The 17,714-nt window shown below is 48.5% G+C and overlaps 1 protein-coding gene across 6 annotated transcripts in view; it reads left to right on the top strand.

Annotated features, from left to right (window-relative positions):
• Positions 1–17,714, top strand: part of Nck2 (NCK adaptor protein 2) — a 113,045-nt gene that overhangs the window by 14,346 nt on the left and 80,985 nt on the right. The gene's annotated exons all lie outside the window — the stretch shown is intronic.

Consider the following 17,714-nt stretch of genomic DNA (forward strand, 5'->3'; position numbering starts at 1 on the left):
CCATCTAATTCTTTTAACAAGTAATTAAAATCACCTTCCTCACGTTTTGTGTTGGAGGTGACACCACAGAAAGTCTCTCCCACCCTCTGCAGCCCCAGTAGAAATGTATTTTAAATATTTTGGAGGATGATAATGCTTTCCCAAGGTTCTTCGGAAATGGAGGCTAGGATAGTCGCTTGAGTGGAGTTGTTCGTGACCGCTGGTGGCTACCCCAGCACCCTCACTTTCTCCTGGCCCTCTTTCAGGGGCCCAGGTGAGAGTCAGGCCGTCTGTTTGCACACAGTGAACTCTTGTGTTTTCGTTCAGCTAACCCTGTTCTTTTCAGATAATATAAACTCAGCTTGTCTATTGTTTCTTTACTTTAAAAAAATCACTAAGACTACTTATTGCTGCTTTTAGCCTAAGCCAGCAGTCAGGTGGCACACAGGTAACTTATTTTATGTTTTAGTTGATAGTGGTGTAAATGCATTTCCTCCCATTTTATTTTTGTTTTTATTTATGGTTTTTAAGACAAGGGCTCACTATGCAGCCCTGCTGGTCTGGAACTCACTATGTAGACAAAGCTGGCTTCAGACTTGAAGATCGCCCCCCCCCCCCTTTGCCTCTTGAGTGCTGGAATTAAAGGCATGGATCACCAGAGCTGGCTCATGACCTCACTTTCTTGTTTAGAGCAGTGGATGTGGCTGATGAGCCCCGTGTGGCCATTGGAAAGGCCTGTTTTGTTTTCCCCCTAGGTCTGATTTGGAAATTCTTTCCTTTGGAACTTGAAACTGTTTCTTACTCTAGTATGAATGTTGCTTTTTGCCTGCCGGTTGCACCTAGGGCCTCCTAAAAACCTTCTTTTGTGTTTGTAAAGGCTCCTAGTGCCCAGATCACAAAGGTGTTCTGAAGGTGAGGCGTTACAGAACTCTTTTCCAGCAGTGGACAGAGGTCGCCTTTCATGTCTAAGCTCTGATTAGCATAGGAAAACAAACTAGTGTTGCCTGTCAGTGTACGTAGGACCATGATCACTGATGACTAGTTCATGCTGAAGCAACCCCATCTCCTTTGGCTTTGGTGACATGGATTATTGTCATTTGTGAAATGCCGTAATTATTAATGACAGACTGTAGTTGAGGCTTCGTGTTTCTTTTGGACTTAATTTGAGAGTAAGCCAAGTTTAGTTTGGAGATACGAGGTTTGTGATGGGATTAAAGGTAGAACAATGCTTGGGTTCCTGGTTTTGGACCTTGAGAAGGAGAGCATTTTTACTAAGTCCTTGTTCAGTTTCATCGAAGGGTATACGTTTGCTCATACAGTCTGTTTTATCGTTTGTGTATCCCACTACACATAGTATGTTCTGTTGGATTTCAGTCATGTAAAAACCTCATTCCATTGTATTAAACTAAGCAGTAATATCTGTCTTATCCTTTTATCTTTCTTTTCTTTGTTTTTAATTTGCAAAATTGGTATTAAATTCTGAACCTAGAGTCAAGAGCCTTGAGCCTGCTGGGCAAAGGCCCTCCCACGGAGCAGTATCTCCAAGCTTTTTATTTTCTTGAGTACCTTGATTCACTAGTTTTTTTTTTTTAAATCAAAGTACAGTTTGTTACTGTTCAAAGTCTACCATGGTTCTTTGTGCACATGCGTGTATTTTATAATTTACATGATGTCCACCACTCTCTAAGGATCCCCCTATATTGCACAAGCTAGCTGTAAATTTGCTTTGTAGCCCAGGCTTGAACTGGAGATCTTCCTGTTAGCGGGCCCTGTGGGCTGGAATTACAGGGGTGTACCACCGTACCCACCCACACCTATTAGGATATTTTCAGATAAGGGGAACATACCCAGCACGACTTCTCCTCACTTCATTTGAGTGGCATTCCTGTAGGGCCCGGGTCACATGGAACGATCAGAGTTGATAGGTGTCAACAAAAGCCTGTGCTGTGTTTAGGGTTTTATAATTAATACCTACTTTGCTTTTCTGTCTCGGGACCCCACATTCCCTTTGATCCTGTCATTCTAGTTTCTGTGGCCTGGCGTGGTTTCCAAAGCCTGGTTGGTTACCTGGGGTGGTTCCAAGGACATTGGGCAGGTGTTTTGAGCGTGATTTAGTTTCCTCGTGATAAGATTGGAGTTGTGGGTCGAGAGGTGAAGTTCCATGCTCTCCATATCAAGGGTCATGCCCTATTTCATTCTTGTTGCTATGCTAGAACGCTGACAAAAAGCAACTTGCAGCGGCAGGGCAAGGGATTGCATTTCATCTTACAATTCAAGATTATGATTCTTCATTTGGGGAGGGTCAAGGCAGGAACTTGCAGGAGCTAGTCGCATCCCCGGTTGAGAGCGGAGAATCAGTTCATGCTTACTGCTCAAGCTTGTTGCTTGTCACTGCCGTTCAGGGCCCAGCCAGGAAGCGGTGCTACCCACGTTCTGGCCCCCCTTCCCACTTCACTTAATTCTATTAGGAAAGATCTCCCACGGGTGTGCTCACAGACCAAGACTTTCTTCTTCCCCGGGCGGTTTTAGATCGTGTCAAAGTGACAGTTAAACCATCGTAGGTATATGCCGTCAGCATGGTTTGCAACTGTTAACCTCAGTCACCTGGTTGAGGTACAGGTTTCTCTAATGTTGATCTTTTTCCCTTCTTTCCATCCCTGGTCTTTGGGAAAAGTCATTTTTGGAGCCTGTTGTTGTGCTCTTCCACCTGGAATGGTTCTGTGCCCCGTAGCTGTTTGGAAGTCTTCACGGGAGATGCTGACCTGTGCAGCTTGCGGGAGATGATTTGAGTGACTGTAGAAGGCGTGACAGCGTGGCTCCTGGGCGCTGGTGGTAGAGGAGGTGGGAGAGCGGTGCTTTATCATAGTTCTAGAATGTGGTTCCCGCATGTGGAGAAGTGTGAATTCTCGGGGCCTGCTTTTGGACGTAACGACTCCTTCCTCTGAGACAGATTGATCTGGAATTGTGTTGAGCGAGTTCCCCAGGTGATTCCGATCTGCGTGGAAAGTTGTGCTGTGGATTAGCACTTTGCTCTTGTGCTCGCCCTGTGCTGCTGTGTATACTGAGTCCCGGGGCTCCACGCAGAAGCTTTTATCTTCCCTGCCTGTGCGGGCTAGTCTTACGTCAGCTTGACACACACAACTAGAGTTATCTGGAAGGAGGGAACCTCAATTGAGAAAAATGCCACTGTTAGATCCAACTGCACGGTATTTTCTTAATTAGTGATCGATGGGGAGGGCCCAGCTCAGCGTCGGCGGTTCCATCCCTGGGGTTGTGGTCTTGGGTTCTGTGAAAGCAGGTCAAGCACGCCATGGGGTGCAAGCCGGTAAAGCAGCACCCCTCCATGACCTCTGCATCCGCCCCTGCCTCCAGGTTCTTGTCCCAACTTCCTTTGATGATGAACAGCGATACAGAAGTGTAAGCCCAATAAGTAAATAAACCCTTTCCTCGCCAACTTGAGTTTCATCACAGCAAGAGAAACCCTAAGTAAGACGCTGCCCCTCCCACAGTTTCTGGCGCCTCGAACTGACTCCCCCCTTTATGAGCCTGTGGTCCCTTTCTTTCTAGATAGACAGCTTCACTTCTCGGTTTGGTGGTTTCAGATTTGCAGTAGAGGAAGACACTGAATGACAGCTCTGAGATCTACAGACCTCTGAGACAGTCTGGGCCAGGGAATGGAGGTCCTGAAATGCTAAGTCCGCCGGAAAGCAGTTTCATTTCAGGGGAGAAGGGACGCTCAGACCCCATGTGGATGGTGTTCAGGTCAGTCAGAAACTCCTACCCAGAGGGTGTGCTGTGAAATAGCTTTCTGACTCCGAGGCAGATCCTTGATTGAAGTAGGTGGACAGCGGCCTAAAGTGGCTCTGCAACCTTGGGGACCGGGTGGCCCTTGACTCAGGTGCTGCCTGTGGAGGCTCTGGGTAGGAATAGGGTTGGCACAGTGGTCCAGATCTGGTGCTGAGACCAAGTGCCTCCAGATAAAGAGCCTGCTTGCTATGTGTTGCCATGTGATGTGTCTGTTAAGTCTGCCCCGGGCCTGCTCTGGCTTCCTTTCCTACCCAGCCTGCAGAGCTAGGGCAATCCCCTGGTCCAGGGCTGTGGGAGGCTTTGAGTATGCTCTGGGCAGGAGTTAGCTCAGAAGGGGGAGCATCTTGAAGACAGCCTTTTTTTCTCCATTGGCTTACTGATCTGCAGTTCTAGAGCTGTCTGCTTTTGGGGGTGCCGGGAGAAGAGTGCTTGGCCCTTCTCTTGAGTGCATACAAGGTCATAGCCAAAGCCTGTAGCTTCTGTTCCCTTGATCCCCCAGCAGTGATGTTTGAGTGTGAGGTCAGGGAACAGGTGACTCCTCTGCATATCCAGAATGTCACAGGTTGCGGAGCCTCCCTACATTTATACGAATATTACGAATGGCTCTGTATTTGCATATTAAAATGACTCAGTACAAATTCAGGGATGTTTTTGAACTTGTTTATTTGACACACACACACACACACACACAGACTGACTGACTTTGTTTTTAAAAGGGGTCTCCCTGATTTACTGACAAAGATTCAAACTTTTCCTCTCATGAAAATTCCCAAGACTGAGATTGCAGAGCGTGTATCACTGTCTAGATTTCTGGTGTTATTTGTTTAGTTTTTATTTACTTATTATTTGAGACAAGGTCTTTCTATGCAGCCCAGACTACGTAGACCTGACTGGTTTTGAACTCATAGTAATCGGCCTGCCTCTGCCTCCTGAGTGATGGGACTATAGGTGTGGGCCATCACACCTGGCTCTGTTTGTCATTTTGTTTTGTTTGTTTTGTTTTTAAAAGAAAAATCAGCAGTAGTTAGCGATTATAACTGTGAATCTCAGTGGCTTTGTATGGAAGTCTCTTGACTTCTTGACATTTATGGGCTGGGGAACGTTCAGGGCTGGTTTGTGGAACTGCCTGCCTTGGGGCTTTCCTGTCACACGGGGCTGCTGGAAGCCCCAGATGGCCTGTGGGAGGGATCTGGGCCAGGGGCTTCTCTATTATCTCCTCGATTCAAACCAGGGGAGGCCTGGCCTGAGGATGCAGCTTCCTGTACACGTTGGGCAGGCTTGGGGGTAGGCGGGACAGGCCTGTGGTCAGAAGTCTCCTCACCTCAGCCTTCCCTTAGAGTCAGAACAGTTCGGAAACTCTTCTCTGAAAACCAGCTCCTCTGTGCTCCAGCCCTGAATTTGGGATCTAAAGGTTTGTTAAACCAGGTAGTGGGGACCAGAGGGTGAGGGAGGGCTGATGCAATACAGGGTTCAGGTTTAATTTCCAGAGAAGGGTCCTTAGCCCACCCATACCCCTCTGCTGATGACCTCAGAGGTGTTTCGTCTTGAGATGGAAAAAAGCAAAAACAAAACAGGCATTTTTATTTTGTTCAGCGTCTAGTTCATATATAGTATCTCCTTCAAGTGTGGCTCTAGTGGCAGAGTCTGCAGCTTTTGCACTTCCCAGGGACATGATGGCTGTATGCTGAAGACAGACCCTTTTCTGCCTTCCTTTGACCTCTTGTTAGGTCTGCCTGCCACTCTCTCCTGTTGTTCACTGTGTGCATAAAGAAGCCCGGTGGTGACTGTATCAAGTCTGGTTTTTGAATCCCAAGTTATTAACTGTTCTGATATTTAAAAATAGCCTAAAACCAAAACCATTTAAAACTGGGGGACTCTTGAGGAGGAGTCTTCAGCCTCGGTATTGTATCACTGGAAAAAAAAAATCAGCAGTCCTTAGAGATTGGTAGATGCACAGGGCACGGGAAGACCCGCCTGTCTAGAGCCAGCATCATCCTGTCCTGTCCTTCCATGATGATGATGCCCCTGCCACTGGCCAGAGGCGCTCTGCCTAGGCCCTACAGGAAAGCGGCTCAATTTTGTCACCTAACAGAACTCTTTCCAGCCTCGCGATGTTTTATCTACCCTCAGGTAGATAACCTAATATATTCTCCAGAGGAAAAATGTAAACATAATTTTATTTAAGTTATGAAAGGGGCTCCCTGATTGTTTTTATAATTGAAATTAATTATTTAAGTTGCCATAGTAGGAAAGTCTATATTGTTCCTTGGCTAAAAGCACTAATGTAAATGTGTTTTGGGATAAGGGGTCGTTTCATAGTATGGCAGTTGGGTTGGGGCTTTTTAAGGACTTAGGATGACTTCTAGGATCAGGAAATGTCAGTAATTTGAAAATTCTCCTGCATTAAGGCTTTTTGGCTCTCTGGGGTTTTGTGGCAGAGCAGCCCTTGGCTCTTTTTGACCCTATGTTTAGAGATACATGCAGTGAAATTCAGGGATAAGTATTGGCACACACATTGCTTGCACTTGGCTTCTCTGGGCGCAGCACTGTAAATACCAGAGGTGAGAAATTCCCTCCCGTGCTGGCCTGCGTAAGGGATCCTTCCCACAGTACCAGGGCTGCGGCAGGAGGAGCTGATATTTATTGAGTACTTAACGGGGTTGAGCATTTCATACCTGTTGTCTAATTCGATTCTCTCTATAGCCCTGCGAGGCTGCCCTTCGCCTTGTTTAAAGAGGAAGTGGCCGGCTTGAAGGAGCTAAGCAATTTATCCAAGTGCTGGACTTGGCAGCTTTGCTCTGGAGCCTTTTCCCGGGGGTGTGTCATCTTTGCACGCCTCTGCCGTCATGCTTGGCGTTGGCCACAGCCATGATTCGTAGGCGTGCTGCACCTGCATTTTCCAGGTTAATGGATGGTGTGTAGAGGGCATCCTTAATTATTTTAGCCTTGCAATTGGAGTGGACATGCTCCCTTCGCTGTGGCCACAAGGTCCATACGTTTATCTGTGGCTACCATCCCAGGACTGCTGCTTTCGGGGTTCAAGCACAAAACCCAGTGAAGCTGCCTCAGAATTTGATAGCCAATCCTGTCTGCCTGGGAAAGAAACCAGCTCTGGATGTCTAAAGAGAGGTTTGTAGCTTTGCCAGGCAAAACGCTGTTCTGTAGGTACTAATAGAACTCCAAGTACTTTACTGAGACCCAGATTCACCCCTTTTCCTCCCCTCCTTTCCTTCCTCCCTTATTTACATATAAACTTATTTATACATTGCTTTGGATGGAATCCAGGGCCCCAGATACATACTTTAGGCAAGTGCTCTACCACTGTGCCACACCCCTGGTTCGAGACCTTGGCTTCTGAGATACAGTTTTCTGGCACTTTTTACTTACTTGGTTCCTGTGAAATATTTCTTTGAATGATAAGGATAGCATAGCCTTTTCTTTATCATAGAATGCATCTCTCTCTCTCTCTCTCTCTTTTTTTTTTTTTTTTTTTTGTTTTTTCGAGACAGGGTTTCTCTGTGGCTTTGGAGCCTGTCCTGGAACTAGCTCTGTAGACCAGGCTGGTCTCGAACTCGCAGAGATCCGCCTGCCTCTGCCTCCCGAGTGCTGGGATTAAAGGCGTGCGCCACCACCGCCCGGCTATAGAATGCATCTCTTAATTCTGATTTTTTTTTTTTAAGTACACGCGCTGCCAAAATGCACACAACGTAGATGCCTCAGGACAGTTGTGAGAAAGAATCCCCCTCTTGTTGGCTTAATCTTCTGATCTGTGCATTTGTGGTCTTCATATTTGTGACCGCCGTGTCTCATTATGTCCTCTCCATCTCTACTACAAAGATACTACTAATCTTTGTAGTATTTGCTCCTCTTAGTGCAAGCTGCCTAATTGAGTCGCAAGCCCGTCCCTGTGCAAGCCGTCTATGGAGTTGGACATTGAACTTTCACTCCAGTAGACCTGATGTCTCTACATCTGTCTCTGCAGCAGAGCCCTTTCATCAGCATAATTCTTAAGACGAGGCTGCAGAGCTTCATAATACGGATATCTTTGTGGATATCTTGATTCATTTTGCTGAGATGTACCGTCAGAGTCACACCAGCTTCCGGTAGCACAGAAGTAAGTTCTACCCAGGCTCTGCTTCCTTGGAGGTCGGAGTGTGCATGGCTGCTGGAATGGCACTGGAGTTCATCTTCCCCAGAGGATCTTCTCTTAGAACGATGAATAACAGCACCCCTGTTGTTGTCAGTCAACTAGGATTTGTATCCTCTGTGACTCCATGTCTATTAGAATTGGTTTCCTCTTAAGCAGCCCTTGGATTTCAGGGGTAGGACTGGGGCTCGCTGACTTAGCCCTGCCTCTTGTCGGCCCCCCGTGGGCAGCCCTACTGTGTGTTTCCCGGGGAGCATGTGATCCCTTCTTTGAATAGACTCCCCGAGAGCTGATGAAACACTTAGTCTCGGCACGTCCTTTGCTCTTGGGAGTTAACCGTCACTCTTGTCAGTGGGCTGTTCTTTGGGCCGCAGAGTTAATGGCAGAGTTGGATTATCATGCGTTTAGTCAGCTTCCAAATGAAACAGAGGCCTTGCTGTTCCTTTGTTGAGTAATCTGTTCCCTGTGGACGCTCAGAATGGGTTGCAGGTGCAGCCGCGCATCACCTAATGTTGGGGGGCGGGTGTGTTTGAGAAGTCTGTCATGGGGTTTCATACCACAGACCTAAATGGTCCAGGAATACCAGACAGCAATATTACACTCGGATAAGTGTGGACTTCACTGTGTGTTGGTTTTTTTTTTTTTTTTTGTGTGTGTGTGTGTTCCATTGTTTGAATGGTCATGGTGACAGAGCAACACAAGATTAAAATGAGCACAAGAGAACACGAGGCAATCAGGAGACACAGTAAGGCCCAAGTATTTCAGACTGCTGCCAGTGCCAGGTAGCAGAGTAGTTTATAGTCAACTTTTTTCTTAAAGGAAAATATAAGTAGGAGTAGAGGCTGATGATAAAATGCGCAATACAGTAAATATATATAGATATATATATATATATATATATATATATATATATGCTGGGAGCAATCGTGTATCATCAAGTATAGTATCCCGCGTACAGTTGCATGTGTACTTACACGTGACTTGTGGCAGAGTAGGTGTGTCACATCAGCCTCACCACAAACGTGTTTTGCTATGCCAGGGTGGCTCTGATGTCACCAGGCTGCACGAGGTTTTCTGTTCCATTATCCCTTAAGAGACCACCGTTAGGGATGTGATCTGTCAGTGACTGAAATTCCATTGCGTGGCGCATGAGTATTTTCCGTCAGTCTGCCATGCCTGAAGCGGTCAAGTAGCCTACCACAGGTGCTGTTGGGATTCTGAAGTTTAGAAGGAGACCTGCTGTGACTGGGCATCCCTGTAGGCACGGACATTGGGCATGGCGTGCCCAGACTGCAGACTCCCAGAGATAAGTCATAGGCTGTGTGTTTTCAGCTGCTACCTGTGTGCTCTTCTGTGATGCTGCATCAGGTGACTAATAAGGCCCACAGGAGGCACCTGCTTTTATTACTTCTTGCTCAGCATTTGCTACCAAGCGTGGCTCCCCCAAATTACTATTCTAATTCTTCATGAGGTTTTTATGGTGTTTCCCCTGATTTTCCAAGAGTGCAGAAAAGTGACTGTGTGGGGTCCCTTATAAGAAGGCTTTTGAGGGAAGTGGGAGGAGATGGCAGAAGCAGGGGGTATGAGAAGTCACTGAGCTAGCAGTACCAGCTGCACAGAAGTCATGGAGCCCTTCCAGTTGAGGATGGTCCTGGAAATGCTGGGAGGTGTAGGAGAACGTGGTGACCTCTGTCTTTACCTGCCTTAGATGCCCTTCTCTCCCTGGACCACTTTCCCTTCCCGCAGAATCTACAGTGTGGCCTGTACTAGGGATCCCAGGGACGGGCTTCTGCAGGCCAGTGTGGTTCTAGTTGCACACCTTGCCTTTGCTCCCAGGACGTGCCTAGGTTTTGTTCCCTCCATTCTGTTTCCTTCTGTGGTGGGATCTGTTAGATTTGTTAATGGTTTTTAATGCCTTCAAATTAGTGTCCTGATGGACTGGCACCTTTGTTTTCTTGATGTGTAATGCTGATCAGACTTGGGAGTGGGGGGGGAGTATTGGTCTCAGAGAGAACCCTGATGCCTTTGAGTGTAACTCCTCCCATCTGGGTGTGTGGCCCCTGCATGGAGACTTAGGTAGGAAACTAAATTTTGTCTCTTGATTTGACTGATGTTAGTAGTTGTAGATGGAACCAAGGACTGGCTCTGCTGATGCTGAGCACCTTCCATCCGCAAACCTTGTTTCTGTTTTGAGGGCCCGCGGGGCTCTTTTCCCTCTGCATGCTTTCTCATGGCGGTGACTTCTGTGATGTTGCGCAGGTGAAGTCCACACTCAGAATGTTGGACAGTCGCGCTGACCTTCCCCTCTCCGTCTGTCCCATTGGCTCTGTCCTGGAAGGCCAGAGCGTTTGATTGTGGAGTCTTGTCTCTTCCTTTCACTCTGCATTCCTGCCATTTTATTGATGTCACGTTGTTGGGTCACCATAGGCAATAGGATGCAAGCGACATGGGTAAATCGGAGGTCTAACTTTGACGTTACTGGTAACCCCATTTCAAAAGTAAGAAGAAATGCGTGGATGTAATTTGTCATTCAGTTGCTGGCTCTAGAGTCTGGTGTTACCTCGAGAGTTCACTGCACACGCCTGCGTGGTCGCTTGTGATGGACAGCGAAAGTTTAGAAGCCTGACAGTGCCATTAACATGGCGGGGTTTTATACTTTCAGCCTTGTTTCCACAGTGGTTCCGCTGGTATTTTGCGGAAGGTATTTTTGTAGCCGTTCCAACTCACTGATAAGGCCACACTTATTTAGGAATGTCTCTCTCCTCATGTATAGAACAGGACTTGGCAAGGAGCCCATGGACTGACTCTGTCTCACCACCTCTGGTGGGATCAGTCTTATTAGAACACAGCCTGGCCAGGCGTGGTGGCACGCATCATCTTAACACTTGGAAGATGGAGGCAGGAGGATCAGGAGTTCAGGGCCATCTTGATGCTGGATGAATCCCTGTCTCAAGGAAACAAACACAAAAGACAAGAGAAGAACACAACCTGGATTGTTCAGTCGTGTGCTGTTTATGGCTGCCTTTGTGCCAGCATCGTCAAACTGAGTAACTGGGCTTGTGACCTACAGAGGCTGAAATACTGTGTTTATTAGGCCCTTTCTGGAAGAGGCCTGTTTACCCGGTATGCGGGGAAGTGCAGGACTGGAGTGGGATGTTGCTGTATTGGAGCCTTGCCTGTCTCTTTCTTGGCACCAGCCCTTTCCTTTTTTTCTGGGGCAGGAGGAGGAGGCAGCCTTCAGCGGAGGGTTCCTGAAACACTGTGTGGTTCCTGGCAGATAACAAGCCCTTCCTAAACGTCAGCAACACCCCCTGTCTCTCATCCCGTGCTTTAATCTGTAGACTTGCTTGTTTCTTCATGGGAGACTTTGAGAGACATTTCAGAGTATCACCCAGTTGAAGCAGAACGTAAGCTGCACGTGAGCATTTTCGGATGCGGCTTCAGTGACCCCCTGCCACCGCATTGAGAAAGGAAGCAGACAGGTTTAATAATGTGTGGTTCAGCCCAACAGAAGCCACGTCATGCCAACATATAGTCGGTGTAACAAATTACTACGTCCCAGCCTCTCCTGAAGACTCCAGAGTCTCCTTTATGCGTTTTACTCTGTAGCACGTCACAGCTGGGATAGCCACGTCCCGAGGAAGCCACCACAATCCTATAATAATCACTCCTGACACCGACCGTGCAGGACTGGTGCGTTCCTGACAGGCTGTGAGCACTCGGTTCCACAAGACGTCCCTCCCCCTCCACCCCCCCCCTTCAGATGCCAGCTGCGAAAGACCCTCCTGTGTTTCTGACTGATCTGTTATAAGTTCTCATGACTTTCCCTTCCTGTTCAGGAATGTCCCTGTGACAACTCCCCCAACTCAGGAAAGGCCCTCGGTCCACCTGCAGCGGCGGTCCACCTGCAGCGGCGTGGTTTGTGGATTTCAACGTTTATTAGGAAGCATGCAAGTTAGGAACGGCAGGGGACAAGGACACACAAGGTGGCTGGGGCTGAGAAGATCTGCAGAGTTTCCATGTCCTCCGCATTTCCTTTCAGAATATCACCCCAAGGGGCTCGCCGAACCTGGAAGTCCCCAATCCAGGGACTTTAAGAGTGAGGACCCTGTCACTGTCCATCCCTCCCTCCTCCCCTGACAAGCAGCAAATGTAAGGCTGACATCGCCCGCTCTTTCGCTGTCTCGGGACCCCCATACCACGTTCCTGCATAGGCACAAGCTCAGTTGTGGCCTGCTGGGGCTCATGATCCTCTGTCACTCAGGAAATTCCTGGGTTTTCTGGGAGCTCTATACGAGAAGCCAGGAAACAGCCCAGAGCTACTTTTTTATTGTTTCCATGACAAGGCCCACCCCTTCCCCATCCCATCCCCACCCCTTCCCCAGCTGGCCAAGCCTATTTAAGAACACTTTTCCCTGAGCAACTGAGCTGAGGCTTTCTTATTTTCCACTCTCCCTTGCCCTTGTCTGAGTAATCCCGAATCTCACACTGGGCTGGTAACTCCCCCACAGCTCGGCTCTCAGGAAGCAAATGCAGGAAAATATAGTAACATTACTCGGGGATCTTTAAATGTGGCATTGTGACTGCGCTTGCAGTAATTTGCGGAAGAATAACAGAGCCGTAGGAGATAAGTCTCCCTGTGGGTTTTCTGACAAACGGACCTTGTGGCTCAACTCTCCATCCTGCCTCACCGTCCTTTGGGTGGACCAGACCAACATGGGAGCGGCCCTGGGTCTGAGTGACAGCTTGGCCTTGCCCAACCTGGTTTGGCGGACGGGAAGTGTGCAGTGAGGTGCCACCGGGAAAATGAGTGCCACAGCGGGTTTTAAGTCCCCAGTGTGGTCTTTAGCCTCTCTTCCCGCCTTGCGTGATATTTCTGCATTCGTTTTCCCCTCCTGTTGGGGTTAGAAGCCTGGGGCCTTCGGTGTGCCCCGTGAGAAAGCTCAGTCACCTAGCTACCCTCACTTGTATTTTAACATTTATTGTTTTAGGCTTTCATCCGAAGCTGCCTTCGGGACCCTGGTCTTGCCTTCTGTAGTCAGCCTTCGTCAGGCCGATGGTTTCTCGATGTTTCAGTTGCTCTCCCTGGAAGATGTGTTCTGTAGATGAGGAGTTAGGATACAGACAAGGCTGAGGTGTGGTTCCGTGGCTGAGCATCTGTTTAACTCTTGTGAGGCCCTGGGATGCCTCCCGAGCGCCACAGAACAGATCCAGGCGAGACGAGCAGAACAGTGCCTTGTGCGTAGCTTCGCTTGGGCATTCTCACCGTCTCACGCAGGCCACAAGGGTGAGCAGAGACAGGAGGATTGCCGCCACAGAAGAGAGCGCTGCCCGAAGCCCCGCGGAACTCTGGAACATGGCTGCTGAAGGGATGTCTGAGGGTGGAAAGGCTTAAGCGTTTCTTATTCTGAGCACGGCTCTGCTCACATTCTCTAACGCTGAAGAGCCTGGTTGACGTGGCCGCCGAGCGTCTTCCGACCGACGGTGTAACACACTTGGGGGCTCGCTCTGATGCGGAGGACGGCATTTGCAATCTGGTGGTTTTTAAGTTACCTAGGGGGTAAGATGCACAGCAAGGTGAAGCAGTTTTTCTGTAATTACGAAGACATGAAACTCCCAGCGTGTATGTGCGTGCCTTTGTGTGAATGATGGTACTTAAGATAGTGTCTGTGGAGGGAGGAGCCTGTAGACTCGGCCGTGGTTAGTCGGTCTGCTCCAGGAAGGCCACGGATCTGTAAAACAACAATTCAGAATTCCAAGGCCCATGGTATCACAGCGGGTGATAACACCTGGGATATGGACAGCAAAAGTAAATTGTGTGTGTGTGTGTGTGTGTGTGTGTGTGTGGTGTTCCTTTGGGTGTGGTGCACACTCCCGTGCGTGCCCACTGGAGGCCAAAGTCAATGTCAGATGTCCTCCTAGTTTGCTCTCCACAGGGTCTCACTGATGGGTTAGACTGACTGACCATCCAGCCCCCAGGATCCTCCCATTCATGCCGGGCCTTCCTACACTGGGGTGACAGGCGTGCCCCATCATGCCCGGCCTTTTTAGAGGATGCTAAGTCAGCGCCTTACTTTTGCTCGGCAAGTGTTTTACCCACCAAACCATTTATTCCCCTGGCTCCGGGATTAGTGTTCATTATTTTAAACATGGAGATAGTGAGCAGGTTGAGAACAATACTGTTGAAAGCCTGTTTTTGGCCGTTTGAAACGCTTCCGCTACTGAAGGAAGTTGTTCTCGGCGACTGCTTGGGCTTTGTGTGCCATGCTGGTGTGTAACTTGCCTCTCGTCCCTGTGTTGTTAGTTTTGTTGCTGACACTGTGATTCTGTGGTTTCTTTTTCTGGTAGAGATGTGGGACCTAATTTGGACAGATGGTATGAGGATACTTTTCACCTTTTCTTACCACGCCCCTTAGATAGAAACCAGTATTTTGTTACGACTAAAAGAAAGTGTTTTGAAAGCTGGCATTTCCCATAAGGAGGCAGTTGAGACTTCCTCTGAATCCATAAACCTTTCTAGAAAAAGCATGGTGGTACCGGCAGCAATACCTAGCCTTTCTCTTCTGCCCAGAGTCTAAGTCCCGGTCTCAAAGCTGCCTTTCAGCTCTGACCCACCTGTCATTCAAATCTGTATTTTTCCCTACAGCTGTTCCCAGAAGCACCCTCGGGTTTCGACGTCCCCTGTCCTCCCCTGTCCGTGGGTACTCTCAGGGCTACCTGTTAGTTCCCCTTCCTTGCTTCTTTCAATTCAGGCTTGTGAAGTTTCTGGGAACTCCCTAGCCTCCCAGTTTTGGGCTGGTAGAGTCCCACTTTTCATTCATGCTGCTGGAGGCAGACGTGGCAGGGTTGAAGGCAGATTGGTGTTAAGGATGACAATGAGGTGGCTAGGGGAAACTGAGTGACTCATTCTGGAATCTTCCTCTAACCCCCAGTTTGAGAACCAGGGTCTTACTTTGTTGACTTTTACCTCCTCAAGACCGGGCCGCAAGGTGATCTTGCCTACTTGGTCCTGGACAGCCCGCCCAGCCCTTGTGTGAACAACAGGGAACCTTGTTGTCTGCCTGTGTTTAGAAAGTAGAAGGCCGAGGTAAAGGAAAGCATGCCCGGTTTTTCCCTGGGACCCAGTTCTGTTTTTCACTGTAGCCCTAAATAGACTTCATCTTTAGCTAGGCGACCGGGTCTCAGACCTTCTTCTCCAAGAGCGGTCTAATCTCTCCTGTCTGTGTTCCCTCTCACCCAGCACGGTGGGCAGTACTGGATCAGGCCTTGGGTGTCTCTCTCGGCTTAGCACACAGTCTTCAGTATAGAGGAAATGCGGAGGGCAGCAACACAAGGATTGCCTCGGCTCTTGAAGTCTTCCCTGCCCTGTCGCGCATCCCAGACTCCCACCTGGAGTTTTCCTGGCTGCCTGGGCTTTCCTCTCCATCAGCTTCCCTTCCGTCTCCTTTCTTTGCCAACAGATACATCCCCTGCCCTTAGCAGCTCGGCCTTCTGGAGAGCTTGCTAAGCAAGGAGTTTCTGTCTTCCTCCGGGCATTGCTTCACCCAGGAATGTTTCCTCCTCCTCCTCCTCACCTCTGTGTTACCCTGCGGTGTAAGGTAACCAGTTTCCCCAGAGCTGCTAAGGTGGTGTGGTGATTGACAGACAGCCTGGCTCACCTGAGAAGGGAGAGACTCAATGAGGAAATGTTCAGATTATGGTGACTCCTGGGCCTGCTGGGAGGGATTTCTTTAACTGAGTTAATTGAGGTCGGAAGAAGACCCACCCTGAATGTAGGCGGCCCCATTTCATGGGCTGGGTTTTGGATGAGGAGCAAACAGAACCGCGCTGTTGTGCACACATTGACTCACTCCTCTCTGCTTCTGGCTGTGGCTGTGGGCTGTCTAGCAGCGCTTCAGGTGCTGCACGGCCAGGAGGAATTCTGAGCCGCCTAAAACTCTTCATCCTTAAGTAGCTTTGCCTTTCATCGTAGCAGCAGGAAACAACTGACCCACCCCAAGCCTGCCCTATGTGCTGCTGCAAACAAGAAAGTCTTTCCTTCTCTCAGAGTAGTGTGTAGTACAGCCCGTGTCTCTGGAGTCTGGATTGGGCCAGCCTCAGATGGAAAATGGGCCTATACCGCGTGGGCTAGAGCTAACATGATTGCTTCCATGCGTGCTGAACACTTGAGGCATTTTTCTTGTCAGAATTCCTTGAAGAATATAGTCTCATATGCTATCTACATAGCATTACAACATGTTAGGTATTATCCATAAGGTGGGAAAGCATGCGTAAGTTCTTTATCAACACTGTGCTGTTTTATTATGAGTAGCTTTGGCATTCTGGGATTGTGGCCTGGTGGGGGAGGGAATCCTGACTCTACAGACCCTATGATGACACCAAGGAATATCTATGTATATCACCTCTTAAAGCCTCTTCAGGTTGTATGTATGATGAAAGAATTTTGTGTGGCCCAAGCAGTTTTACATGGAGCGCCGTTGAGAAAAATGCTTTCAAAAATCGTTACCGGGTGGACTGGTTTAGAAACTGTCACGAGTACCCTGTCATCTGTTATTAACTTGGCTTTGTAAAAAATGAGTGCAACGGATTTTGAGGGGTGGGCTTTACCTGTTTGTCCAGTCTTCATCCTGACAGGTGCGGCACCTGGCTGCTCCTTTGTTGCGAATTTGACTGTTTCTGTACGAGTTTTCATAGTTTTAAAAATAATTATAGGATTTCATAATTTTGAAAATGATTTTGAAATGATTTTTCCTAATTTTGGGAAATGTCAAGTTGTGACGTGTGCAGAATCACCTTTATCCCCACACCTTGCTCTGACTATGCATTCATTGTTAGGTTATTTAAGCAAATTCTTGACCAGTATGCTAGATAACGCTTTTGAGACCGTCTGTAGCCAGATGCCACTTTTTAAGATTTAATTGCAAATTGGTTTTGTTTGAACATAGTTGTTTTCCCCGCTGTTGTTTCCCCTGGTGCCATGTAGTACTTTTTTTTCCTTGTCTACTTTTGGGTTGTTTTATGGCTTACCTTAAACAGCTTCTGCTATCAACAAGAGAGCTGTTTCCTGCTGCCTTCTAAGTAAAGAGGAATCAGCTAATTAAACAGTTTGGAAATTAGTTCTCCCGCCCCTTCTCCTCTCACCCTCCCAGCTGCCATCATGGGAGCATCTCACCCCCAGGGTCCAGGCTGTCGCAGCTACATTGAGCCTTGTGTGTGTGTGTGTGTGTGTGTGTGTGTACACACAAATAATGCTTGTCTCCTTATGTATAAATGAGAGCATGAGACCTGTTGGTCTCAGAACCGGAGAAGGAACATTGGAAGACATAATGCTGGCTACAAATTGCACAGGGAGGTAATGGCTTCTACGTGTGTGTTTTTCTTTTGCCCTATTTGGATGCACTGTTGTGCTTAAGATGGCCTTGTGACAGGCCTGGGTTCTCCCCAGGTATCCCCAGGGTTCAGTTTCCTGTGTAAGATTCACATCAGCTCCTGCTATTTCCTATGCATCTTTCAGCGGTTAGGTGGGGACACCCCAACTTCTGTCCCGTTGTGACACATACATCTTTCTCCTTTGCCCCTCATTTCCACAAACATTAAGATCCCGTGAAATGACAGCAGCTTGTGGAAGGGTCAGGGTGTGGGCAGGCGTTGTCATGGAGACAGTGACAGTCCCGAGTGGCTGCCTTCCTTCCAAGGACTGATTCTGGTGTCCTGTCGCCTGCCCATGGAAGGCTGCTGTCATCTGACTGTCTTGTCCCCCCCCCCCCCCCCCCCCCCCCCC

This window comes from Alexandromys fortis, unplaced genomic scaffold (assembly GCF_014885135.2).
Source record: "Alexandromys fortis isolate MF-2015 unplaced genomic scaffold, M_Fortis_MF-2015_v1.1 scaffold_116, whole genome shotgun sequence".
NCBI classification, from domain to species: Eukaryota; Metazoa; Chordata; class Mammalia; order Rodentia; family Cricetidae; genus Alexandromys; species Alexandromys fortis.